Consider the following 27,923-nt stretch of genomic DNA (forward strand, 5'->3'; position numbering starts at 1 on the left):
CCTTTGCGCTCCAGCCTGGGCAACAGGAGCGAAACTCCGTCTCCAAAAAAAAAAAAAAAAAGAGAAGGTGATTCTGGTAAATGTTACTATTCTAGAAAATCAGGAAAAATAGCAGCAACAAAACAGGACACAGAAGCCTACTTAGAAGGGCTCCTCCTGACCAAATATGAGACAATTTGAGCATTAAAATAACAGTATCAATAGATTAAAACTAATTGAATAAATAGAATTTGTTAATCCATACTGATTTTAAAATATCAAAGCTGAGGAAAGGAATGTTCTTCTTTTTAAATTCACATGTAACTTTAAAAAAAATTTTTTTTTCTTTTTAGGAACGAGGTCTTGCTATGTTGCCCAAACTGGTCTCAAACTCCTGGGCTCAAATAGTCTTCCTGCCTTGGACTTCCAGAGTGTTAGGGTTACAGGTATCAGCCACCATGCCTGCCTGTTTCTCTCTCTCTCTCTCTCTCTCTCTCTCTGTCTATATATATATATACACACACACATATATATTTTTAGGGTTAGTCAAGTGAAGCAGTGGGAGCAGAGAAGGAATGCTCTTCTTTATTAAAAAAATGCAAATAAATGTGGAAGAAATGTTAGAAAATTACCATTTTCCAACTGCCAAAGGAATAATTTATTCAAGCAAAAATAATCAATCGATGCTAAAACTATTGGGTGAAAGGCTATGGGAAGAAAATGGATATTTACTCAGCTTCATGTATTAGCATAAGAATTATATGCTGATTTATATAAAAGGGAAAAAAAGTACTGTTACAATGGAGAAATATTGTGAACAGCACTTTAACTGAGTGATCAAACCTAATATTACCTTTTGTCTGTGATGTAGTACGTAAACAACACATCCCTCATTAGAATCCCTGCCAAAAATGTTTAACCTGAAGTTAATCAAGAGGAAATCATCACAGACGTCCTAATTGAGATACATTCTGCAAAACTACAGGCCTATACTGGGGGAAAAATGTCACAGAAGGTAGGGAGAAAGGCTAGAGGACTATTCCAAATTGAAGGAGACTGAAGAACTATGACATCTAGCTATGGAATCGGGGTGGGGACAGGACAAATTATAAAGGACATTATTGAGGTCAACTGGGGAGATAGTATTGTATTTGTATTTTAATTTTCCTCATAAGTGTACGGTGGTTATACCAGAAAATGTCTTCGTTCTTAGGAGATACATGCAAGAGAGTTTATAAATGAGGAATAAAGCCAACTTTCAAATTGTTCAGCACAGAAATAAAATATATACTCATAAATAAATCAAATGTGGCAAAATGTTAACAAAAGATACAATCTAGATGAAGGGTATGTGGATATTAAATGACTTTAGTATTCTTTCAACTTTCCTATAGTTTGGAATTTTTTTTTTTTTTTTTTCTTGAGACAGAGTCTCGCTGTCACCAGGCTGGAGTGCAGTGGCATGATCTCAACTCACTGTAACCCCTGCCTCCTGGATTCAAGCAATTCTCCTGCCTCAGCCTCCTGAGTAGCTGGGACTACAGGCACGCAACACCACGCCCAGCTAATTTTTGTATTTTTAGTAGAGATGGGGTTTCACCAATGTTGGCCAGGACGGTCTCGAACTCTTGACCTCGTGATCCGCCCGCCTCAGCCTCCCAAAGTGCTGGGATTACAGGCGTGAGCCACCACGCCCGGATGAATATTTTCAAAATAAGCTGCTGTGGGGAAATTCTCCCAGTTTCTTCTTCGCACTTTTTCTTTAAAATAAAAGTATTATCTTTTTCTTACAAGAAATGTGTAAACATATGTGTCAGGTACAGTGATTGAAAAAGAAAATAGAACATACCCCATGCTGCCTAAAATAGAACAATTAACAGCATCGATGAAGTCCAATGCGCCTCATTCTAATTGTTTCCCCCACAGACATGACCACTATTTTCTAGTACATTTATGGTTCTACTGTTTTCCATTTAAATCTTCGATCCACAATAAAATTTCTGACTTTAAGAAGACACTGGCCGGGCACGGCGGCTCACCTGTAATCCCAGCACTTTGGGAGGCTGAGGCAGGTGGATGATCTGAGGTCAGGAGCTACAGACCAGCCTGGCCAACATGGTGAAACCTCATCTCTCTAAAAATACAAAAATTAGCTGGGCATGGTAGCAGGTGCCTGTAATCCCAGCTATTCAGGAGGCTGAGGCAGGTGAATCGCTTGAACCCAGGAGGCAGAGGTTGCAGTGAGCTGAGATCATGCCACTGAACTCCAGCCTGGGTGACACAGTGGGAGTCCGTCTCAAAAATAAACAAATAAATAAATAAAAAATAAACAATAGGAAGAATGGCCTAGTTACTTTCCCTGGTTCTTTGTCCTATACCTGACAATAAACTGTTAACTACCAGCACGCAGCCTGCTACAAGAAATGACGGCATAGGTTTCTTTCTCCAGTCTCAAAAAGAAAAAATGCTGGATTTGCTTCCCAGACATTCTTTCACTGGTGATATTTTCACTAAAATATTTCGTTTCCAAATAGAAATTGCAGAAATTATTATAAGTCTGTGTTTCTTGCCATCCTGTACCAAATGCACAGAGGTACACAATGATTATACATGATTTTCTTTTTTTTTTTTTTTTTTTTTTTAAGATAGAGTCTTGCTCTGTCACCCAGGAAGGAGTGCAGTGGTATGATCTCCAGGAAGGAGTGCAGTGGTATGATCTCGGCTCACTGCAACCTCTGCCTCCCGGGTTCAAGCGATTCTCCTGCCTTAGCCTCCTGAGTAGCTGGGATTACAGGCACACGCCACCGTGCCCGGCTAATTTTTGTATTTTTACTAGAGACAGGGTTTCACCATCTTGGCCAGGCTGGTCTCAAACTCCTGACCTCGTTATCCACCCGCTTCAGCCTCCCAAAGAGCTGGGATTGCAGGTGTGAGCCACTGCGCCCGGCCTTCTTTCTTTTTTTAAAAAAGATGGGGTCTCACCTAGGCATGGTGGCTCATGCCTGCAATCCCAGCACTTTGGGAGGCCAAGGCAGGCGGATCACAAGGTCAGGAGACCGACACTATTCTGGCTAACACGGTGAAACCCCATCTCTACTGAAAATACAAAAAATTAGCCGGGCGTGGTGGCACGCACCTGTAATCCCAGCTACTCCAGAGGCTGAAGCAGGAGACTTGCTCTAACCCAGGTGGCAGAGGGGTCGCAGTGAGCAGAGATTGCACCACTGCACTCCTGCCTGGGTGACACAGTGAGACACCATCCTAAAAAAAAAAAAAAAAAGATGGGATCTCACTTTGTCACTCAGGCCAGAGTACAGTGGCATGATCATAGCTCATTGCTGCCTTGAACTCCTGGGCTCAAACAATCCTCCCACCTTAGCCTCCTATGTAGCTGCAACTACAGGTGCATACCCACCATGACCAGCTCCTCTTCCTTAATTTTTAATAAACACATAACCCCAAGATTTACGTAGGGCCCAGTCCATTTAAGTCTCTTCTCAAATATTACCTCCTCCCAGAGGATATCTCTCTAAAACAGTAACCATTTATTCTCTATTTTTCTTCACAACACTCATCACTAAGTGACATTAGTTGATTTTTTGGGTGGTGGTCTGTTTCCTCCACTAAAAGTTAAGCTCCATGGTGAAGGCAGGGATTTTGTTGCCTTCTTAATGTCTAGAACAGTGTCTGGCAAAGAGTAGACACTCAGAAAATATTTGCCAAATAAGTAAGTTTAACTGAGCTATCTATCCAAATAGTTCCTTAATTATTGTTTTCTATGAAACAGACAAAAATTCAGTGTTTGCAAATTTGTTTTTTCATCCGTAAGAATAAAAAGAAACAAAGGCAATGAAATAATCAATATAAATAATTATATTCTGCTTCAGAATGAAAACATTTCCAGAACATTGTGGGAGCCTCACTTGTTCATCAACATTACCTGTTTTTATCAAATACTGTCATTTGTGCAACAAATGTCTTTTCCCTATCCTCACGATTTCGTTTTCTTCTGGCTGGAAGCTCTTCATTGACATCTAAATTTAACAAACATTTCTCATAAATCAAATATTAGAACAAAAATGTGTTATGATATATGGTCCCTTAACATAAAACATGCTACATTTATCCCAAATGAGGTACGAATTACACTAAAGTTGCAATAATATACAGACCACATGTTTTCCAATTTTGCATTTTTACTGTATGTTCTTTTTTACACTCACAACATTAACCCCACATCTTTGCAAATGCTAATGTTGCTGTTTAGAATTATCTTTGCTAGGCAAACTCCTTCTCACTCATGGTAACTCTCCAAAAACCTCAAACAATACTTCAAGAGTCAAAGATTATTTCTTCCAACGTGTTTCTCTGCTGAACTTCACATATACCTGTATTATGCCACTCATCATTTTGCTGCAATGATATATTTCATGTATATTTCCCTACACTAGGTTGTGAGACTTTGGAGGATAGGACTGAATGTTTTAATCATCTTGGATTAAATTAAATCATCCCCAGCACCTATGTGTTTGTTGAATGAATACCTCAAAGATGAATTCACAATTGTTGGAAGAAAAGAGGGATGGGTAGGGGGATAAATACGCAACAAGTATAATAAAATGTTCATTGTTGAATCTAAGAGGTAAGTAGATAGGTGTTCACTATAAAATACTCCTCATTGTCCTTTATGTTTGAAAATTTGCACAACAAAATGTTGAGGTGGAGGTGAATTCACTGTTTGCTTTAAGACTCAGCACCATGACTATCATGAAGGGACACTGGTACAATCATTTTCAATGACCATCTTAATCTCCAGTGATAAAATCTAGTAAAAAAAAAAAATTACCAATATTTTCACTGGTTTCTCCATTAATCATTCCATTAAACTCTCTTCTTCCTCGACGAGTCACTCTAAACAGCAACGAGTAAGACTTCACCATATGGCTGTTATTAGGTTCAAATTCATTACCGGAAACTGCAAGGGACGGGAAATTTCCAGGTTTTGTTTGATTGAGGTCAGGATTCAAAGGCACCTGCTTTTTACCTCTAGGAACTTGCCTTATTGGACAACTTACATCCTGCAAAGGTAAAGATTATTAATTTTTGTTTATTTGTACATAAGCAATAAGAATTATAATAAAACTTCTAATCACAGCTATAGGAAACACGGGAGATAGGCCATGATCACCAAATGGAATGTTAAAATTCTAACCATAGTTCTGAAAACTGTGAAGCAAAAATAAAAATTTGAAATACCTATATTCCAAATATTAAAGCAATTGAGGTTTTCTCCAACATAATGAAATTATGATACAGTACATCTAATATTTAGCTAACAGTGATCTGAAACAGTTGTATATTAGAAATTTAGAACTAAAAGCATGCTAAATCTCTCTGGTAAGGCTTTTTAGCAACAACAAAAAAACCATGCTAAAATGTTCAACTCATGTACTTTTATCAAATCTCTTAAATGTTCTATTTTAACATGACAATGACTAATAGAACCATTAGAAATAAAAAAAAATGACTAATAATCCCATGGTCAACAACTACATTATGAAACAGTAAATCCATATAGTTAAAATATGTTGTTTAACAGAAAGGATCATCATCCTTAAAAAAACAAAAACAAAACTGGTTTTATCTACCAATGATCATATTCTGAGTCATATTCTGTTATTGTATGATTAGTTACACTGAAAATGCATACTAGAAAAACTGGAAGGATCAGAAGACCTTTATGACAGTATCTTACAGCAGCTACTTCTTTTAAAATAAATAGAATACATACAGTCTAAAAAAATTTCTATTTTATAAGACTATAAAGTGAAAACTATGAATTCTCACCCACCCCCAGGTCTTACGCTCCGGAGATGACTAATACTAGCAGTTGGCTGTGTATATTCTTCCAGGAAAATGATTACCCCTGATACATTTTTTTGAACATAAGAATGACTATATTTATATTCATATCTTATTCTAAGTAATGTATCTTGGATTTTCATATCACTTGTAATGTGTATGGAGGTTAGGAGTGAGAAGTGATAAAGGCTGGAGTGCAGTTGTGCGATCTCGGCTCGCTGCAAGCTCCGCCTCCCGGGTTCGTACCATTCTCCTGCCTCAGCCTCCTAAGTAGCTGGCACTACAGGTGCCCGTCACCACGCCTGGCTAATTTTTTGTATTTTTAGCAGAGACAAGATTTCACTGTGTTAGCCAGTCGATCTCCTGACCTCTTGATCTGCCCACCTTGGCCTCTCAAAGTGCTGGGATTACAGGCGTGAGCCACTGCACCTGGCAAGGAGTGATATTTCCTAACTTTACATACATTTTTTTTTTTTCCTTGAGACAGTTTCACTCTGTCGCACAGGCTGGAGCTCAGTGGTGCAATCATGGTTCACTGCAGCCTTGACTTACTGGGCTCAAGCAATCCTCCCGAGTAGCTGGGACTACAGGCACAGGCCATCATGCCTAGCTCATTTTTGTATTTTTGGTAGAGACAGGGTTTCGCCATGTTGCCCAGGATGCTTAACTCCCAGGTTCAAGCAATCTGCCCACTTCTGTCTCCCAAAGTGCTGGGATTATAGGTGTGAGCTACGGCAACCGGCCTTTACATAAACTTTCAAAAATAAAGTTCCACTGCTGCCTCCGAGGTGCCTTAGTCTACTCCCTCCCAATGATTGAGGCCCGTATGGCCTATGGTCTTGGAAGAATATCAGCACTGGGACCCTGGACCCAGACCAGTTCCTACTCCTCTTGAAACACTCGAGGACTCGAGGCAACTAAAGGCACATATGTTGGCTTTCATCGGTTGACCAGGAAACATCTTAACACTTGTTTCTATGGTGAAATAACTTTACCTTATAAAAATTTGAAGCAATGTACTAATAAGTGAATGGCTAATAACGCTGACAACAAAATTTCTTTGCCTGAGGGCAGTGTTACAAAGGATAATCTTGTGGAAAACACTTTCTCTTAGCCCTTATCTAAAATGTCAATGGGTACAAATAGCTAAGAAATATGCTAACAGATTGAAATGGTAAAAAAGCAACTGAATTTATGCCAGATGCTAAAACACAGCTTCTCCATTTCCAGACTCCTATGAGAAAGTTTTGTACAGACACTTATTAAAAGACTAGAAAAACTACACAGATATGCGAGTTGGCAAAAGAGGTTATCAGTTTTATAATTAGGCCATCAACATATTTCTTAAGCTTTCAAAATTTAAAACTCAGCTTTAAAATACAATATATATACATAAAGATGTCCAATTAAGCAAATTATTCCATTTAATTTACCAATATCATTTTGTTGACATTACCTTTCTTTTTTTGTGGCAAACTTTCACAAGCAGGACTTCCAGGGTAACAGAATTTTGTTCATTTTCTGAGTTTGTGATGGCTTATCTAAATAGAAAATCAGTATTTTAAAATATATTTTAAAAATATATGAACACGGTATTCATTTTGCTAACAAGTCAGGGAACTTCAAACAGAGATTTCCCATAATAAGACTTCTCAAAAGTTCACTCGTTCTTTTTTCCTCAAATCAGTTCCAAACTTACAGCAAACTCTTTAAAAGCCTTTATATATAGTGTAAATAAACCACTCACAAAACAAATATAATTACCGTCCTATATGCTGTAATTTTTTTTTCCATTAGATATAGGTTTTGCTCTGTTGCCCAAGGTACAGTGCAGTGGCACAATCACAGCTCACTGCAGTCACAAGCTCCTGGGATCAAGTGATCCTCACACATCAGCAAGGCAGACTCCTGAGTACCTGGGATTACAGGCGTGAGCCACCATGCCCAGGTTTTAAGTATAAAAAATATTCACTGGCCAGGCATAGTGGCTCATGCCTGTAATCCCAACACTTTGGGAGGCCAAGGCAAGAATATCACTTAAGGCCAAGAGTTCAAGACCAGCCTGGGCAACACAGAGACCCTGTCTCTACAAAATGTCAAAAAATTAGCTGGGTGTGGCGGGTGTCATGTGCCTGTAGTCCTAGCTACCCTCAGAGGCTAGGTGGAAGGATCTCTTGAGCCAAGGAGTTCAAGGCTTCAGTGAGCTATGATCCTGTCACTGCCCTCTGGTCTGGGTGAAAGAGTGAGATCCTGTGTCTAAAACACATCTACACATTTCTATTTATATATATATTTCCTAACTCCTTTTTTCTTTTTGAGACAGAGACTCGTTCTGTCACCCAGGCTGGAGTACAGTAGGGCGATCTTGGCTCACTGCAACTTCTGCCTCCCGGGTTAAAATGAACCTCCCACCTCAGCTTCCCAAAAGTATCTGGGACTACAGGTGCGCACCACGACACCCAGCTAATTTTTTTAATTTTTAGTAGAGATGGGGTTTCACCATGTTGGCTAGGCTGGTCTCGAACTCCTGACCTCAAGTGATCCACCTGCCTTGGCCTCCCAAAATGCTGGGATTACAGGTGTGAGCCACCACACCTGGCCATATTTACTGAATATTTCTAATTTGAAGATTTAATATTTTTGTTTGTTTTTCAGACAAGGGTCTGGCTATATTGCCCAGGCTGGTCTCAAACTTCTGGGCTCAAGTGATTCTCCCATTTTAAGCCTCCTAAGTAGCTGAGACTACAGGCACATGCAACTGGGCTGGCTTGAAGATTTAACATTTATGATAATACACTGCTAGTCAAAAGTAATTCTGACAAATACAGTTAAAGCTTCTTGGCAGAAAGCATAAATGAAAATAGTTGCAGGAGGGCCGGGTGTGGTGGCTCACACCTGTAATCCCAGCACTTAGGGAGGTCGAGGCAGGTGGATCACCTGAGGCCAGGAGTTCGAGACCAGCCTGACCAACACAGAGAAACCCCGTCTCTACTAAAAATACAACATCAGCCAGGCATGGTGGTGCAAGCCTGTAATCTCAGCTACTTGGGAGGCTGAGGCAGAACTGCTTGAACCAGGGGTGGGGGGCAGAGGTTGCAGTGGGCCGAGATCACACCATTGCACTCCAGCCTGGGCAACAAGAGCGAAACTCCATCTCCAAAAAAAAAAAAAAAAAAAAATTGCAGGAGACAACCACGTTCAAAATAAGCATCTTCAATTTTTTTCTTCTCCTAAAATCTACTGGAAAAATTATTAAGATAACATTTGAATTAAATTAGTTACTATTATACATGTTTCATTATGAATGCATAGAGACAACTAAACTAAAAAGTTCTTGATCTGACCAAGACTTGTGGCCAAAAGGGTAACAAATGAATTTCAAAAAACATTAAACATTATAAAACGTAGAGACAGAGCTATTTTTAGAAGCTTTCCCTAGAATTTCTCTACAGTTTAAATGGGATAACAAAAATCAAGATATTATTTACTATCTAGAAGAATATCTTGGCTTACAAAAAATTTAGGAGTGTTAATTTTGAATACCATAGTCTATATTCTCCATGTAAATTAACTAACAAAGGCTTTACAAATTAAGGTTCTAGAGTAGTCCTCCATAACTTGTTTTTAAAGTCCCAAAGGTATTAACAGTTCATAACTGAATATTAAATCACTAATTCATCAAATAGCTTCAATAACATCCGGAACTATTATAATAGATGAATCCATGAACATACAAAAAAATTTTTTTGTTCTAAGGCATTGGGCAACACATTTTTTCTTTCTGTACTTTTTTTTTTTTTTTGAGAGATAGAGTCTCGCTCTGTTGCCCAGGCTAGAGTGCAATGGAATGTTCTTGACTCACTGCAACCTCCGCCTCCTGGGTTAAAGCAGTTCTCCCTGCCTCAGCCTCCCGAGTAGCTGGGACTACAGGCACACGCCACCAAGCCCGGGTAATTTTTTTTTTTTTTTCTTGAGTCAGTCTGACTTGGTTGCTCAGGCTGGAATGCAGTGGCACGATCTCGGCTCACTGCAGCCTGCACCTCCCAGATTCAAGCACTTCTCATGATTCAATCTCCAGAGTAGCTGGGATTACGGGGATGAAACACCATTCCCAGCTAATTTTGTTATTTTCAGTAGAGACGGGGCTTCACCATGTTGGCCAGGCTGGTCTCAAACTCCCTACCTCAGGTGATCTACCTGCCTCAGCCTCCCAAAGTGCTGGGATGAGCCATTGCACCTGGCCGGCAACACTTTTTTCCTACTTAAAAACATTCTTATTGGGGGTGTGTGTGTAAAACACATTTGATCAGTTTCTTCGGAAGTTGCATCCAGGATAAAAACACCTTAATACAGCAAAAAAATAGTCCAATGTCTAAATGCAGTAACAAAAATATTTGCCGAACAATACTCACCATGAAAATAGTACCCAAATAATCTTTGTGTATTCATTCTAAGAAGCAGTTTCAAGTAGTAATTGCCAAACAAAAGTTTTCATTTAAAAACAAAAGAGGCCGGATGCAGTGGCTCATGCCTGTAATCCTAGCCCTTTGGGAGGCTGAGGTGAGAGGATCGCTTGAGCCCGGGAGGCTGCAATGAAGCAAGACTGCTCACTGCACTCCAGCATGGGTGACAGAGCAAGACTCTGTCTAAAAAATAATTAATAGTAAGAAAATAAGAAGAAAAAATCACATTTTAAGAATTAAAAAATTTTTTTGCTTGTTTTGAGAGAGGGTCCCACTATGTTGCCCAGACTCTATTCAAACTCTTAGGCTCAAGCAATCCTCCCAGCTCAGCCTCCTCAGTAGCTGGAAATACAGGCAAGCATCACTGCTCCTGGTACATTTTAGAGAACTTCATGTTGGTTTTCTATCCTGGTTTCTTAAAAATATTATTGAAGACAAAAAAGGTACAAATAAACCTTGGATGGAAAAGAAACACAATATATCTACTTCCAACTTCTACTAGTTTCAAAGTTATAACAGAAATTATTTTCAACATAGGCGTGGTGGCTCACGCCTATAATCCCAGCACTTTGGGAGGCCGAGGTGGGCGAATCACTTGAGGCCAGGAGTTTGAGACCAGACTGGCCAACATGGTGAAATGAAATCCTGTCTCCATTAAAAATATAAAAATTAGGGGTCGGGCTCGGTGGCTCATGCCTATTGAAATCCCAGCACTTTGGGAGGCCGAGGCGGGCAAATCACCTGAGATCGGGAGTTCAAGAGACCAACCTGACCAACATGGAGAAACCCCATCTCTACTAAAAATACAAAAAATTAGCGGGGCATGGTGGCGCATGCCTGTAATACCAGCTACTCTGGAGGCTGAGGCAAGAGAATTGCTTGAACCCAGGAGGTAGAGGTTGTAGTGAGCCGAGATTGCGCCATTGCACTCCAGCCTGGGCAACAAGAGCGAAACTCCATCTCAGAAAAAGAAAAAAAAATTAGCTAGTGTGGTGGCACCCGCCTGTAATCCCAGATACTTGGGAGGCTGAGGCATGAGAATCACTTGAACCTGGAGGCAGAGGCTGCAGTGATCTGAGATCAAACCACTACACTCCAGCCTGGGTGACAGAGGAATTATTTTCTGGAAACAGAGGTATCAACAGAGTTCACTATCTCTTTTACTTCAATATCAAGAAAAATAAAAACAAAGTAAATCTGAGCGATTGTTGAACTTTATATATTTTGTCATGTAGATAGGAAAAAAGCTTAATATGACTACTTTCCAAAAATTTCAGTGATGGATAAACTATGTGTTCTACACAGGTCCCTGAGAACAAAGGGCTAATGAATGTATAAAATTCAAATTATAAGCTTCTGAGGAATTAAAGTCTAGACACGTCAGAAGTACCACAGAAAACAAAATACGATGACTAGAAATAAGGACTCTAAGCAGACCATTACAAATAATTTAAGGAAAACAAAAACCGTAATGCTACCCAGGTTACTTCTATATAAAAAATAGACCAGATCTAAGGTAAAAACTAGAAGTTACATTAGCTACTAATACAAATACGAGATTTCAAATTTCTTACATAAAAACCCTGACTGGGGCCAGTCTCAGTGGCTCACACCAGTAATCCCAGCACTTTGGGAGAATGAGGTGAGAGGATCACTTGAGACCAGGAGTTTGAGACCAGCCTGGGAAATGTAGTGAGATTCCATCTTAACAAAAAAAAATTTTTTTAATTAGCCAGGCATCGTGGGGACGCCTGTAGTTCCAGCTACTCAGGAGGCTGAGGCAGGAGGATCACTTCAGCCCAGAAGTTGATCATACCACTGCACTCCAGCCTGGGTGACATGAGCAAGACCCCATCTAAACAACCAACCAACCCCCAAAGAGTCATTAAAAAATGGTTATATTAGAGCATTTTGACAATTGGCCAACTGGCAAGGTTGTCTTTTTGTCTTTTTTAGACAGTGTCTCACTCTGTCACTCAGGCTGGAGTACAGTGGTGTGATCTTGGCTCACTGCAGCCTCAACCTCTAAGACTCAAGCAATCCTCCCACCTCAGCCTCCTGAGTAGCTGAGACTACAGAATAGCTGGAACTACAGGCATGTGCCACTGTGCCCAGTTAATCTTTTTTTACTTCTTACAGATAGGATCTCCCTATGTTGCCCACAGATAGGTTCTCCCTATGTTGCCCAGGCAAGCCTCAAGCAATTCTTCCATCTCAGCCTCCCAAGGTGTTGACATTATAGCTGTGAGCCACCATGCCCAGTCTAATAATTTGGGATTTTTTGGAGACAGGGTCTCACTCTGTTGCCCAGCCTGGAGTAGAGTTGTGTAATCATAGCTCACTGTAACCTTGAATTCCTGAGCTTACACCATCCTGCCATCTTGGACTTCCAAGTACCTAGGACTACAGGACATACCACCATACCTGGCTAATTTTTGTAGAGATGGGGTCTGTGTTGCCCAGGCTGGTCTTGAACTCCTGGCTTCAAGTCATCTTCCCACCTCAGCCTCCCAAAATGCTGAGATTACAGACATGAGCCACCAGGCCAGGCCTCATTTTCTTTCTTTCTTTTTTTTTTTTTTTTTTTTTTAAGACAGTCTCACTGTCACCAGGCTGGAGTGCAGTGGGATGATCTTGGCTCACTGCAACCTCCAACTCCCGGGTTCAAGCGATTCCCCTGCCTCAGCCTCCCAAGTAGCTGGGACTACAGGTGTGTATCACCATGCCCAGCTAGTTTTTTTTGTATTTTAGTAGAGACGGGGTTTCACCATGTTAGCCAGGATGGTCTCGATCTCCTGACCTTGTGATCCACCCGCCTCGGCCTCCCAAAGTGCTGGCATTACAGGCGTGAGCCACCATGCCCGGCCCACCAGGACTCATTTTCAATCTTCGTTTCTTAATAAACGATACCAAGACAACCAACCTGGCATGTTTCTAATAATGGTTTTATTCCATTGCATAATAATAAGATATGCCATATACACAGAATTACGATGGATAAGCTGATAAGTAATTTTCCCTTTTTTTTTTTTTTTTTGAGATGGAGTCTCGCTCTGTCGCCCAGGCTGGAGTGCAGTAACGCAATCTCAGCTCACTGCAACCTCCAAGCGATTCTTCTGCCTAAGTCTCCCAAGTAACTGGGACTACAGGCACCCACCACCATGCCTGGCTAATGTTTATATTTTTAGTAGAGATGGGGTTTCACCATATTGGCCAGGCTGGTCCTTAACTCCTGACCTCACGATACACCCGCCTCAGCCTCCCAAAATGTTGGGATTACAGGCGTGAGCCACTGCGCCTGGCCGTATTTTTCCATTTTTGAAACACCTCTAATTCTTTCCAGCATGCTTTGAGCTTTTACTGGAGTAATATACTCTATAATTTCCTTTGAATAATATCTAAAATATTAATATATGCCATTGGTAATAGTGGTTATTTCAGTTGTTTTACTGTGTTTTTTAAAAACATGACACAGTATATTAATTCAAAATGTTTATGCATAAAAGGTTCTACCGAGGAGATTCTTTACCTATTGAAGTTCTAAGACAATTTGTTAAAATCTTCACCATTAGCCAGGCGTGGTGGCTCACGCCCCCTTGGGAGGCCAAGGCGGGTGGATCATGAGGTCAGGAGTTCAAGACCAGCCTGGCCAGCATGGTGAGACCCTGTCTCTACTAAAAATACAAAAAATTAGCCAGGCATGGGGCGCATGCCTGTAATCCCAGCTATTCAGGAGGCTGAGGCAGGAGAATTGCTTGAACTCGGGAGGCGGAGGCTGCAGTGAGCCAAGATCACAACACTGCACTCCAGCCTGGACGACAGAGCAAGACTCTGCCCCCCCGCCCCACCAAAAACAAATTTCATCATTAGCCTTCATACCTTAAAGCTCAAAAACATCAGAATCAACATCTTTTCCATTAAACATAATTTTATAAATTTACACTCAGAAGCCCCACTTTTTTTACATTCATAAAGGTATCTTGCTATTAAAATGCCACTTTATTTACTTTTAAGTACATACCATTTTTGTGGAAGAGACCAGTAAACGTAAGCTGCAAATGAGCTGACAAGCTTAAAAAAAAAAAAAAAAAAAAAAAAAAAGGAAATATTTTATCATTTTAATGCTCAGTAGTAAAATAACCTAGACTTTAAAATATAACATTGAAATCAAAGTTACTTCAACTAATTTATAAATATTTGTACTCAATTGTTATTCAGGCCCATGACTCTGCTTTCCCTGTTAAATATGACATCCAAAAGTGTGTCTATACACCTAACAAAAAATAAACAACAAAAAACCCCTCACAACTCACAAAAAGTAAGAACAAAACCACAAAAACACCAGAGCAAGGCAGAAAAAATCAGACTACCAAGTTGGAGGCCAGGTAATTTACTGTGTTTTAGTGTTCTACCTGTAAAATAACAGCAAGTATGCCGTCCTATCTTTAAAAAGGAATTTTGGAGGGTTTTTGGAATTTTTTGTTTTGTTTTAATGACGCTTTAGTCAATGACTTCATCAAAAGGAAATTTTGAAAAGGGTAGCTAAATCCATGCAAAAAAATTTGAATATTTTGAAGCTATGGAAATTCAACCTTCCCAATAAATGATACAGAACCATTACTTTATACTTCAAATAGCAATGAAATACACAATTACAAATCTGGTATAGAGCTATAATTTACGGTTTCAATATATCATTTTCACTGTTAGTTTTAGAAGCTACGGAAAAGCAAAAGAAAGCATGAACTAGAACTAGTGCTCCTTCTATTTTCACAAACATCTATTAACAATAGAAAAAAACTATAAGGATGGGATAAAATAAACAGAAGCATCAATAAGCTTTTGAAGTACCTTTAAACTGCAAAACAGAATACAGTTGTTTATCAGGAGACATTCATAACTTTCCTGAGCATAGTTTCCATAGTGTGACATGTACAGACACCAGATTATGGAGGGCTATACAGAGCAGATGGTGGGCAAAGGAAAGTAGTACTGATCCCTCACATAAGGCATTTACTAATGAAATAGTTGCTGGGCACTAAGGACTAGTAAAGGGCATATATATATTTTTAAATGATGGTGACAATCTAGGCATTTTTATAGTCAGATGGGAACAGTTACAGAAAGACATTGTGGCAAAAGAGTACTAAGGAGCAAGTAATGACTGGAAATAAGGACATATTATGAAGAGGTTAGCCCTGTAAATTTGACCAGGACTCCTCTTTTTCTTTTTTTTGAGATGAAGTTTCGCTCTTCTCACCCAGGTTGGAGTGCAATGGTGCAATCTTGGCTCACTGCAACCTCCGCCTCCTGAGTTCAAGCGATTCTCCTGCCTCAGCCTCCCAAGTAGCTGGGATTATAGGTGTGAGCCACCGAGCCCGACTGGATTCCTCTTTTTCTAAGATAGAGAAATAAGATGCAGGAAAGAAAGACATTTCCATGGAAGATGGGGGGATATCTCCATCTACTTAGTGAAGTAGGCCATGAAACTGTCTGCTAAAAAAACTACAGTGTGGGCCGGGCGCAGTGGATCACCAGGTCAGGAGTTCGAGACTAGCCTGGCCAATATGGTGAAACCCTGTCTCTACTAAAAATACAAAAATTAGCTGGATATGGTGGCACATGGCTGTAGTCTCAGCTACTCAGGAGGCTGAGGCAGGAGAATCGCTTGAACCTAGGAGGCAGAGGTTACAGTGAGCCGAGATTGAGCCATTGCGCTCCAGCCTGGGCGACAGGGGGAGACTCCGTCTCAAAAAAAAAAAACACCTACAGAGTTGGCATTTTGAAGGGCATTTCTAGAACAGTAGTACAGAAAGTATGCTAGGGGCTGGGTGCAGCGGCTCACAACTGTAATCCCAGCATTTTGGGAGGCCAAGACAGGAGGATCAAGAGATCAGAAGATGGAGACCATCCTGGCTAACATGGTGAAACCCAATCTCTACTAAAAATACAAATATTAGCCAGGCACGGTGGCGTGTGCCTGTAGTCCCAGCTACTCGAGAGGCTGAGGCAGGAGAATCACTTGAGCCCAGGAGGCAGAGGTTGCAGTGAGCCGAGACTGCATCACTGCATTCCAGCCTGGGCAACAGAGCAAGACTCCGCCTCAAAAAAACAAAAAACAAAAAACAAAAAACAAACAACAAAAAAGTATGCTATCAGTAGAGGACAAAATTATTACGAAGAGTAGAACTATAAGGGTCCAAGCAGAGTTAGAAAACACAGGGCCGGTGCCTATGGCCATATCACTCTGAACGCACCAAATCTCGAAAGCTAAGCAGGGTCGGTACTTGGATGGGAGAAAGCAAAAATATAAAGTTAAAAACTAAGAATGGCCGGGCGCGGTGGCTCACGCCTGTAATCCCAGCACTTTGGGAGGCCGAGGCGGGTGGATCATGAGATCAGGAGTTCAAGACCAGCCTGGCCAAGATGGTGAAACCCCGTCTCTACTAAAAATACAAAAGAAAAATGCCGGGCGCAGTGGCAGGCACCTGTAATCCCAGCTACTCGGGAGGCTGAGGCAGGAGAATCGCTTGAACTCAAAGGGCGGAGGAATCACTTGAACTCGGAGGGCGGAGGTGGCAGTGACCAAGATCGCGCCACTGCACTCCAGCATGGGCGACAGAGTGAGACTCCGTCTCAAAAAACAAAAAACAAAACACAAAAAGACAAAAAAAAACCCTAAGAACCACCACCACAACTTAAGTATCAGCTGGGCATGGTGGCTCATGCCTGTAATCCTAGCACTTTGGGAGATGAGGCGGGACGGGAGATGAGGCGGGACAGGAGATGAGGTGGGATGGGAGATGAAGCGGGTGGATCACGAGGTCAGGAGATCAAAAGAACCATCCCGGCTAACACCGTGAAACCCAATCTCTACTAAAAATACAAAATTAGCCAGGCGTTGTGGCATGCACCTGTAGTCCCAGCTACTCAGGAGGCTGAGGCAGGAGAATCACTTGAACCCAGGAGGTGGAGGCTGCAGTGAGCCAAGATTGTGCCACTGCACTCCAGCCTGGGCGACAGAGCGAGACTGTCTCAAACAAACAAACAAACAAAAAATCGTATACAACAGGAGTCTTAAAAACGTATTCTGTATAAGCAACTCATATATTATAAACATTTTTACATAAATCAGATAATTTCTACATGCTATTTTACTAAAAAGACAGCATTATCCTAGGAAAAGTTCCATATATACTACCTTACATAGCAGAATTAGCTAAAACCCAAAACATAAGTGAAAGAGGAATATTCTACAATTCTCACATTAGAAGATAATCCACCAGTCACAACAAATCTATCCTACTTTGTTGCTTCAATTAAACCTACATACTAAGTCCAGATTAACTTTCACAAGAATCTTTTTATCTATCATTCCTTTCTCCACATCTACTGAGACCCCAACTACCAAATCTTTTGTCTAACTGCTGAAATGGTTCTCATTACTTGTTCTACGAAAGCCTTACATATGAAAATAGAATCGAATTTATAGAGTCAGAAAATCCAAGTTTGAATTCTGGTGCCACTTATTCGCTGTGGTCTGTTATCTATAAAACGAGGATATTTTGTCTCACAGTGTGAGGCTTAAGATTTTGTTTTTTGCTTTCAGACAGGGTCTCGTTGTGTCACCCAGACTGGTGTACAGTGGCACAATCTAGGCTCACTGCAACCTCCAACTTCCAGGCTCAAACGATCCTCCCACCTCAGCCTCCAAGAGTAGCTGAGACTACAGGCATGCACCATCACGCCTGGCTAATTTTTGCATGTTTGTGGAGTCAGGGTTTTGCCATGTTGCCCAGGCTGGTCTCAAACTCCTGAGATCAAGAGATCCACCTGCCTCAGCCTCCCAAAGTGCTGGGATTACAGGTGTGAGCCATTGCGACTGGCCTGTTTAAGGTTTTAATTCTATTATTTTTTTTTTCTTTTAGAGACAGGGTCTCGCGATGTTGCCCAGGCTGGTAATGAACTCCTGGGCACAAGTGATCATCCCACCTCAGCCTCCCCAAGTGCTGCGATTATAGGCATGAGCCACTGTGCCCAGTCAGGCTTGCAGAAAGTAATAAAGTATCCAGCAAAATTCTCTCTCTTCTACAAAGACCCTAAACCCAATCAATCAAGAGCTAAATGACCACTTTATCCCTTTACAAGCACTCTTATTTACCACTATTTTTCCATATACATCATTTTATTAGTGTCCCTAGCACCTAGCAGTGTCTTACAGAAAGTGACCCAACAAATTTTTTTCATAAGATAATGTCCTCCTAGAGTAATACAAATTTAAAGGTCAGGAATGATGGCCCATTACATTGCAGTACTATTAGTATTATTTACATTATTTTTCTGAGAAGTGTGAGGGTAAGCTCCAACTCTGAAATGCCAGAAAGATCTTACATTTATTTACCCCAGAGAATATTTTAAATCAGTGTTACTTAAAATGTTGTCTACAAACTGAGGTCATTAGGAAAAATCTTACCATTCTATAACAACTCAAGAAATTGAGAATACTACTAACAACACACTGAAAATTAACAAATAAACAAAATGATCTTTCACCACAGGTGATTTGAGACAGTTTAAATGGTACATTATACCTTACATAGGATAGCCTGTATAACCAGCTTTGTTTTGTTTTGTTTTTCTTTGAGATGGAGTGTCACTGTAGCCCAGGCTGGAGTGCAGTGGCATGATCTCAGCTCACCGCAACCTCCCACCTGGGTTCAAGTGATTCTCCTGCCTCAGTCTCTGGGTAGCAGGGATTACAGGTGCCCGCCACCATGCCAGGTTAATTTTCCTATTTTTGGTAGAGATGAGGTTTCACCACGTTGACCAGGCTGTTCTAGAACGCCTGACCTCAGGTGATCCACCCGCCTCGGCCTCCCAGTGCTGAGATTACAGGTATGAGTACTGTGCCCAGCCAACCAGCCATTATTATACTAGTGTTTCGTTGTGAGAAAGAATTTTTTTTTTTTTGAGCTGGAGTCTCGCTCTGTCACCCAGGCTGGAGTTCAATGGCGTGATCTCAGCTCACTGTAACTTCTGCCTCCCAGGGTTCAAGCCATTCTCCTGTCTCAGCCTCCTGAATAGCTGGGAGTCAGACACATGCTGCCATGCCCAGTTAATTTTTTGTATTTTTTAGTGGAGAGCGGTTTCGTCGTATTGCCCAGGCTGGTCTCAAACTCCTGAGCTCAGGAAATCCACCTGCCTTGGCCTCCCAACGTGCTAGGATTACAGGTGTGAGCCACCATACCCAGACTTTAAGAAAGAATTCTAAACTTCAATTAACCAATTTTAAAAGGAACATTGGGGCCAGGCACGGTGACTTCACACCTATAATCCCAGCACTTTGGGAAGGAGGCAGGGGGAACCACTTGAGGTCAGGAGTTGGAGACCAGCCTGGCCAACATGGTGAAACCTTGTCTCTACTAAAAATACAAAAAATTAGTTGGGCGTGGTGACACCTGCGTGTAATCCCAGTTACTCAGGAGGCTGAAGCAGAAGAATAGCTTGAACCTGGGAGGCGGACATTGCAGTGAGCCAAGATCACACCACTGCACTCCAGCCTAGGTGACAGAGCAAGTCTCAAAAATAAATAAATAAATAATAAATAAAGGTGACATTGGGAATGTGACTTGCTATGCATGAGTTCCCCTTCCTCACCTAAAAGTAAACACTCTCGCTGGGCACAGTGGCTCACGCCTGTAATCCCAGCACTTTGGGAGGCCGAAGCGGGCAGATCACAAGGTCAGGAGTTCGAGACCAGCCTGACTAACGTGGTGAAACCTCGTCTCTACTAAAAACACAAAAATTAGCTGGCCGTGGTGGCAGGCATCTGTAATCCCAGCTACTCAGGAGGCTGAGGCAGGAGAATCGCTTAAACCTGGGAGGCGGAGGTTGCAGTGAGCCGAGATTGCGTCACTGCACTCCAACCTGGGCAACAGAGCGAGACGCCGTCTCAAAAAAAAAAAAAGTAAACACTCTGATATGTACCTAGAATAAAGTGTACCAAGGATCCCTCCCATAGGTAGTTTGTTCCAAGGAAAAGGGCAAAGTTTTCTCTCCCTTCCCTCTCCCCTCTCTTGCAGCGACTTTGTCCACATCTTAATTGATTAGGCTGGACCAGATGAACGGGAGGAAAAGAAACATGTAAGGTTGGTCAGGACTATTTGGTTTTAGGCCACAAAAAAATCTAGTTTAGATGACCAGAATAAGATATAAGAAACTTAGTTCATCTATGTGATGTGCTCCCTGTATCTTCTCAGGAAGTAAGACACATGATAACAAGAAATCAGGTAGAGAATTTGAAATTTTGAGATGCAAATTTCAGCATTCCAAGCACAAACATCTGACAGTTCTGATACAGTCTACAGAAAATGATGCTAAGCTAATTCATAAGAGACTAACACTTTGAAATCTAATTCAAGGAAGAGCCTCCCATTTTAAGAACAGCCAGATCCCACAGAGGAAGTAGTTTTTATGACAAGAGGAGACCAAGATTAGTGCCTTTAATTTATATACGTGAATCTGCTAGCGGCAGGAATAAGGGTTCATTTTAAGGGCATGGCAGTATTACCTCAAAATAGGACAAGTCTGATGATCTACTTGGTTTCTATAGTTAGATGTTAGCTATTCAACTTTTGTCATATACATTTTATCCTATGATATGTAAAGCTGAGAAACTCGTGTCTACATCAAGTCCAATATTCTGAAATCCAGGATCTCAAAATATAGGGGTTAGACGCACTTTGTAATGAGAAGATAAAGCTGAATAGTGGATGATGTGTGTGTGTCTATTAATTATAAATGGATCACTCTGCAGAAGTACTGTGAAGAAAACAAAGGAATTACTACAAAACCAAAAATTATACAAGGAATATTTTTACAATTTGTTCTTGAATATTCAAATTTTTAAGAATCAGATACGCTCAAGCGGCAACTGATGAGGCACCTTCAAGAGTAAGTATGCAAAAAGAAATGTATAGCCAGGTTCTGAAAAAAGAACAAAAACTCAAGACTGAAAAGATGACAATTTGAAAACAACTTCAAAGCTTATAGTCAAGGCAAAATGTATTAAAAAAAAAAGAAAGGGAAAACATCAGATCTTATTAATGGTGGGAAAAACACACAACCAACCTAAGAGGTAGTCTACAGATTTTATTTATTTATTTATTTCGAGACGGAGTCTCCCTCTGTCACCCAGGCTGGAGTGCAGTGGTGCGATATCTGCTCACTGCAACCTCCGCCTCCTGGGTTCAAGCAATTCTCCTGCCTCAGCCTCCCGAGTAGATGAAATTACAGGTGTACACCGCCATGCCCAGCTAATTTATTTATTTATTTATTTATTTTTGAGACAAGAGTTTCACTCCGTAGCCAGGCTGGAGTGCAGCGGTGTAATCTCGGCTCACTGCAACCTCCGCCTCCCAGGTTTAAGCAATTCTCCTGCCTCAGCCTCCCGAGTAGCTAGAAATACAGGCACGTGCCACCACACTCAGCTAATTTTTGTATTTTTACTAGAGACAGGGTTTCACCATGTTGGCCAGGATACTCTCAATCTCTTGACCTCATGATCCGCCTGCCTTGACCTCCCACAGTGCTGGGATTACAGGCGTGAGCCACTGCACCTGGCCTAATTTTTTGTATTTTTAGTAGAGATGGGGTTTCACCACGGTGGTCAAGCTGCTCTCGAACTCTTCACCTCAAGTGAACCGCCTGCCTTGACCTCCCAAAGTGCTGGGATACAGGCGTGAGTCACCATGCCTGGCCAGCCTAAAGATTTTAAAATGCAGCTAAATGTACAAAATAGAAAAGTAGGAAAAAATCATTAATACAATAGTTCTCTTAAAAATAATTTAATAGGTCGGATGCAGTGGCTCACGCCTGTAATCCTAACACTTTAGGAGGACAAAGTGGGCAGATCACACAGTAGTTCGAGGTCACACTGGGCAATATGGTGAAACCTCATCTCTACAAAAAGTACAAAAGGGGCTGGGCGCGGTGGCTCACGCCTGTAATCCCAGCACTTTGGGAGGCTGAGGTGGGCAGAACACGAGGTCAGGAGTTCGAGACCAGCCTGACCAACATGGTGAAACCCCGTCTCTACCAAAAATACAAAAATTAACCGGGTGTGGTGGTGTGTGCCTATAATCCCAACTACTCAGGAGGCTGAGGCAGGAGAACAGCTTGAACTCAGGAGGCGGAGGTTGCAGTGAGCCAAGATGGCACCACTGCACTCTTGCCTGGGCAACAAAGCAAGACTCCGTCTCAAAAATAAATAAATAAATACATAGTCAAAAAAGGCACATTGATTTATCAACCTACTAAAAATAAAAATGAGCTGGGCACGGTGGCTCACACCTGTAATCCCAGCACTTTGGGAGGCTGAGGTGGGTGGATCACAAGGTCAGGAGATCGAGACCATCCTGGCCAACATGGTGAAACCCCTTCTCTACTAAAAATACAAAAATTAGCTGGGCGTGGTACTGCGTGCCTATAATCCCAGCTACTCGGGAGGCTGAGGCAGGAGAACTGCTTGAACCAAGGAGTTAGAGGTTGCAGTGAGCTGAGATCGTGCCACTGCACTCCAGCCTGGCAACAGGGCGAGACTCAGTCTCAAAAAAAAAAAAAAAAAAATTGAGGCTGGGCATGGGGGCTCATTCCTGTAATCTCAGCACTTCAGGATGTCGAGGTGGGAGGATCACTTGAGGATAGGAGTTCAAAACTGGCCTGGGCAAGATGGAGAGACCCTGACGCTACAAAAATTCAAAAAATTAGTGAGGTGCGACAGTACATGCCCGTAGTCCCAGCTACTCAGGAGGCTGAGGCAGGAGGATCTCTTTAGTCCACGAGTTCAATCCATCAGTGACCTATCATTGTGCCACTATACTCCAGCCTCGGTGACAAAGCAAGACCTTGTCTCAAAAAATAAAAATAAGGCCAGGCATGGTGGCTCACACCTGTAATCCCAGCAATTTGGGAGGTCGAGGCAGGTGCATCACCTGAGGTCAGGAGTTTGAGACCAGCCTGGCCAATAGGTGAAACCCTGTCTCTACTGAAAAAAAAAACAAAAAAAAACCAAAAATTAGCCAGGTGTGGTGGCAGGTGCCTGTAATCCCAGCTACTGGGGAGGCTGAGGCTCGAGAACTGCTTGAATCTGGGAGGGGGAGGTTGCAGTGAGCCAAGATCATGCCACTATATTCCTGCCTGGGTGACAGAGCAAGACTTTGTCTCAAAAAATAAAAATATATGCTTGAAAATAACCCTAATAAAAGTTCTAATTCGGGTATCCTTTGAGGGGATTTTTCTCCAGCTACTAACAGAAGACCAGGAATAGAAGAGGAATAAGGGCAAGAGAGAAGTGACATTTTGCTTCGTTTGGCCCTGGTAAACACTTGGAAGCAACTCAGATTTAAAAATCTTTGCATGATGCATTTTAGTCCATGGAGATGCACTCAGCACTCAAGAGTTGTTACCAGAGAATTCCAACATTGGGGACAGGCACGGTGGCACACGCCTGTAATCCCAGCACTTCGGGAGGCCACGGAAGGCGGATCACTTGAGGTCAGGAGTTCAAGACCAGCCTGACCAACATGGTAAAACCCTGTCTCTACTAAAAATACAAAAAGTAGCTGGGCGTGGTGGCGGATGCCTGTAATCCCAGCTACTCAGGAGGCTGAGGCATGAAAACTGCTTGAACCCGGGAAGAGGAGGTTGCAGTAAGCCAAGATCATGCTACTGCACTCCAGCCTGAGCGACAAAGCTACATTCCATCTCAAAAAAACAGCAACCAAAAAAAGGTAATTCCAAAACTGGTAGGACAGCATAAGAATCCCTAGAATCCTGCTAGCATATACAACCACACAAAGGCAAGAGACTTATTCTAATCAGCCTTAGTGCCTGGTCAAAATCCATGAAAAATTCAAAACTGGAGTACCAGAAACAAGAGCTGGAAAGGATGTAAGGCATCATATCAGACCTTCTGTAAAGAAAATAAAGGCCAGGCGTGGTGGCTCACACCTGTAATCCCAGAACTTTGGGAAGCCAATCTGAAAGGATCACTTGAGGCCAGAAGTTTGAGACCAGCCTGGGCAACATAGCAAGATCCTGCCTCTATGAAAATTTAAAAATTAGCCAGGCATGGTGGTATGCACCTGTAGTCCCAGCTATTCAAGAGGCTAAGATAGGAGGATGGTTTGAGGCCAGGAGTTAGAGGCTGCAGTGAGCAGCCACTTGTGCTCCAGCCTGGGCAACAGAGCAAGACCCTGTCTCTTAGAAAAAGAAGGCTGGGCACAGTGGCTCATGCCTGTAATTGCAACACTTTGAGAGGCCAAGGTGGAAGGATCACTTGAGGTCAGGAGTTTGACACCAGCCTGGCCAACATGGTGAAACCCTGTCTCTACTAAAAATACAAAAATTAGTCAGACGTGGTAGGGCATGCATGTAATCCCAGCTACCAGGGAGGCTGCGGCAGGAGAATCTCTTGAACCTGGGGGATGGAGGTTGCAGTAAGCCAAGATCGCACCACTACACTCCAGCCTGAGCAACAGTGGGAGACTCTGTCTCAAAAAAAAAAAAAAAAAAAAGGCTGGGCACGGTGGCTTACACCTGTAATCCCAGCACTTTGGGAGGCCGAGATGGGTGGATCACGAGGTCAGGAGATGGAGACCATCCTGGCTAACACGGTGAAACCCCATCTCTACTAAAAATACAAAAAATTAGCCGGGCAAGGTGGTGGGCGCCTGTAGTCCCAGCTACTCGGGAGGCTGAGGCAGGAGAATGGCATGAACCCTGGGGGGCAGAGCCTGCAGTGAGCCGAGATCGCGTCACTGCACTCCAGCCTGGGTAACAGAGCGAGACTCCGTCTCAAAAAAAAAAAAAAAAAAAAAAAGAATATAAATGGAGGAGAGATACTTTTGTGTATGACTTAAGATATTAACTTCTACTAACTAATGTTATGGAACAACAAAGATTTATCATCTTTTTTCTTTTTTTGAGACAGAGTCACATCTTGCCCAGGCTGGAGTGCAGTAGCACAATCTTAGCTCACTGCAACCTCTGCCTCCCGGGTTCAAGGGATTCTCCTGCCTCAGTCACCCAAGTAGCTGGAATTACAGGTGTACACCACCTCGCCTGGCTGAATTTTGTGTTTTTTGTAGAGAAAGGGTTTTCCCCTGTTGGCCAGGGCAGTCTCAAATTCCTAGCCTCAAGTGATCCACCCACCTCAGCCACCAAAATGCTGGGATTATAGCTGTGAGCCACTATGCCCGGCCTGTGTTATCTTTTAAGAATTTGACAACAGATTTTAGAAGCAAATATTTATACTGCTGGCATCATATACTGGTGTTTAGGGTCCTTCTTACAACCCTGTGTGATAGGTTTAGGAGAAAAATAAGATTACCTTAATTTGAAATAAGAAATAGATTAAAGGAGGCTGGGCGCAGTGACTCACACCTGTAATTCCAGCACTTTGGGAGGCTGAGGTGGGCAGATCACCTGAGGTCAGGAGTTCAAGAAAAAATTAGCTGGGTGTGATGGCGGGCACCTGTAATCCCTGCTACTTGGGAGACTGAGGCAGGAGAACACGGGAGGCAGAGGCTGCAGCGAACGGAGATCACGCCATTGCACTCCAGCCTGCGCAACAAGAGCAAACCTCCATTTCAAAATAAATAAATAAATAAATACAAAAATTGGCCAGGCTTGGTGGCTCACACCTGTAATCCCAGCACTTCAGGAGGCCAAGGCAGGTGGATCACTTGAGGTCAGGAGTTCAAGACCAGCCTGGCCAACATGGTGAAACTCTGTTTCTACTAAAAATACAAAATTAGCTGGGTGTGGTGGTGCACGTCTGTATTCCCACCTATTCAGGAGGCTGAGACAGGTGAATCGCTTGAGCCCGGGAGGTGGAGGCTGTAGAGCCAAGATCACGCCACTGCACTCCAGCCTCAGCAAGAAGGAGACTTGGTCTCAAAAAAAAAAAAAAGAGGCTGGGTGTGGTGGCAGGCGCCTGTAATCCTAGGTAATTGGGAGGCTGAGGCAGGATAATTGCTTGAATCCAGGAGGTGGCAGTTGCAGTGAGCTGAAATAGCACCACTGCACGACTCCATCTCAAAAAAAAAGAAATAGATTAAAGAAAGTTAATAATGTAGGGTCTTAGCAGTAAACTTAAAATGATACACTTTCTTAATTCATCTTAGTGCCTCTGGGAGCAATACTGAGACATTCATAAGAATCTTGAGAGGCTTAAATGGTCAACTCACTGGTCCTAGCTAAACCCTAAAGACTGAAAAAATTCTCTTCCAAAACTACGAGCAGGAATTTATGTAACCCTCTGATTTTAATCTTTGAGTTGCTATTGAACCCACCGGGTGAAAAGGAACAAAATTACTGGGGAAACAATTGTTCAGAGAGAATTGAACAGTATGTATCTCCCACACACTCTTACTTAGGGAAGCTCTGTAATTTCAAACCCAATGTCACAATGAGATAGTAATAGGGTTTAGTAGTGAAGGTAAACCTTGATGAGGAAGATGAAGAAAAGAGTCAAGTGTTCTTGTTGTTGATTCATGCTTCCTTCTCACTTGAACCCTGAAATGACTATAGGGCAAACTTTTAATGTGGGCAGGAGAAAAGCAGCAGGGAGGTCAGACCAGGATCTTACTACAGTCTGTATTTTAAGTAAAAAAGGCCCTGAGGATCCCAAGAGCTGTGTCTAGGGTGGATGACCACACAAGAATCTGGAATATAAATTCCAGTAAAGAAAAATGTGTGTGCACTGGGAATATTCTCAGTTCTATCTTATAGGGTCCTCCCCGGGCATTAACAGATATAACAGGTAACAATTCAGGATCTCAGCTTCTAGAATGGACTATCACAGTTTATTTACAAGTCAGGATTGCCTAGACATGGAAATATAAATTATACTTCAACCCCACAAGATTGCAGGATATAAAATAAAAAATATCATTTTACAATCCAAGTAAAAAAATCACTTAATTCCAAAGCCAAACTTTAAATATAAGGAAGCCAAACTGAAAAAAAGGAAGTCTTTTACCAGTCAACAGAACAATGGGAAAACAATGAGATGCATAAATGATGCATCATTAAGTGTATATCCTATCTAAATTCGTAAGCTGTGATTTAAAACTAGAAGGAAAAGAAAAATGCATTGTGACAAATTTTCCAACTCTATTTTTTCAAGAATCTAATATTTTTAGTTCTGCGTTCTCTCTAAAGGTAGTTAATGAATGAACAAACACCACCCAAGCTGCTGTTTCTCTTTAGACTATTCAATTTTCTATCAAAAATATCAAAAAATAAATAGAAGCATACTATCTAGAGTAGACAGATATTAGACCAGTCAGAATATTTAGGGATTCGTTCTAGGTATATATTTGATAACGTACAATAAGTAGATTCTGTCCAAATGTTCATGTTTCTGAAACTACGTGAGAAACATATTTCAAATATGAAATAAAAGTTATGAATATGTTGCCTGACAGATTTAAATGAGAAGAAAAAGATGGAAAAAAGAGAACCCCTCTCATATTTGAGAATAACTTACAAGATATGTGATATTGTGAAGTCCCTGCCACGGTACCTAGCACATATACTATAAATGTGAGTATC

At 41.8% G+C, this 27,923-nt stretch overlaps 1 pseudogene; it reads right to left on the minus strand.

Annotated features, from left to right (window-relative positions):
* LOC129017015 (polycomb protein Suz12-like) overlaps positions 1-27,923 on the minus strand; it is a 53,871-nt pseudogene that overhangs the window by 14,989 nt on the left and 10,959 nt on the right.

This window comes from Pongo pygmaeus, chromosome 19, assembly GCF_028885625.2.
Source record: "Pongo pygmaeus isolate AG05252 chromosome 19, NHGRI_mPonPyg2-v2.0_pri, whole genome shotgun sequence".
NCBI lineage: Eukaryota > Metazoa > Chordata > Mammalia > Primates > Hominidae > Pongo > Pongo pygmaeus.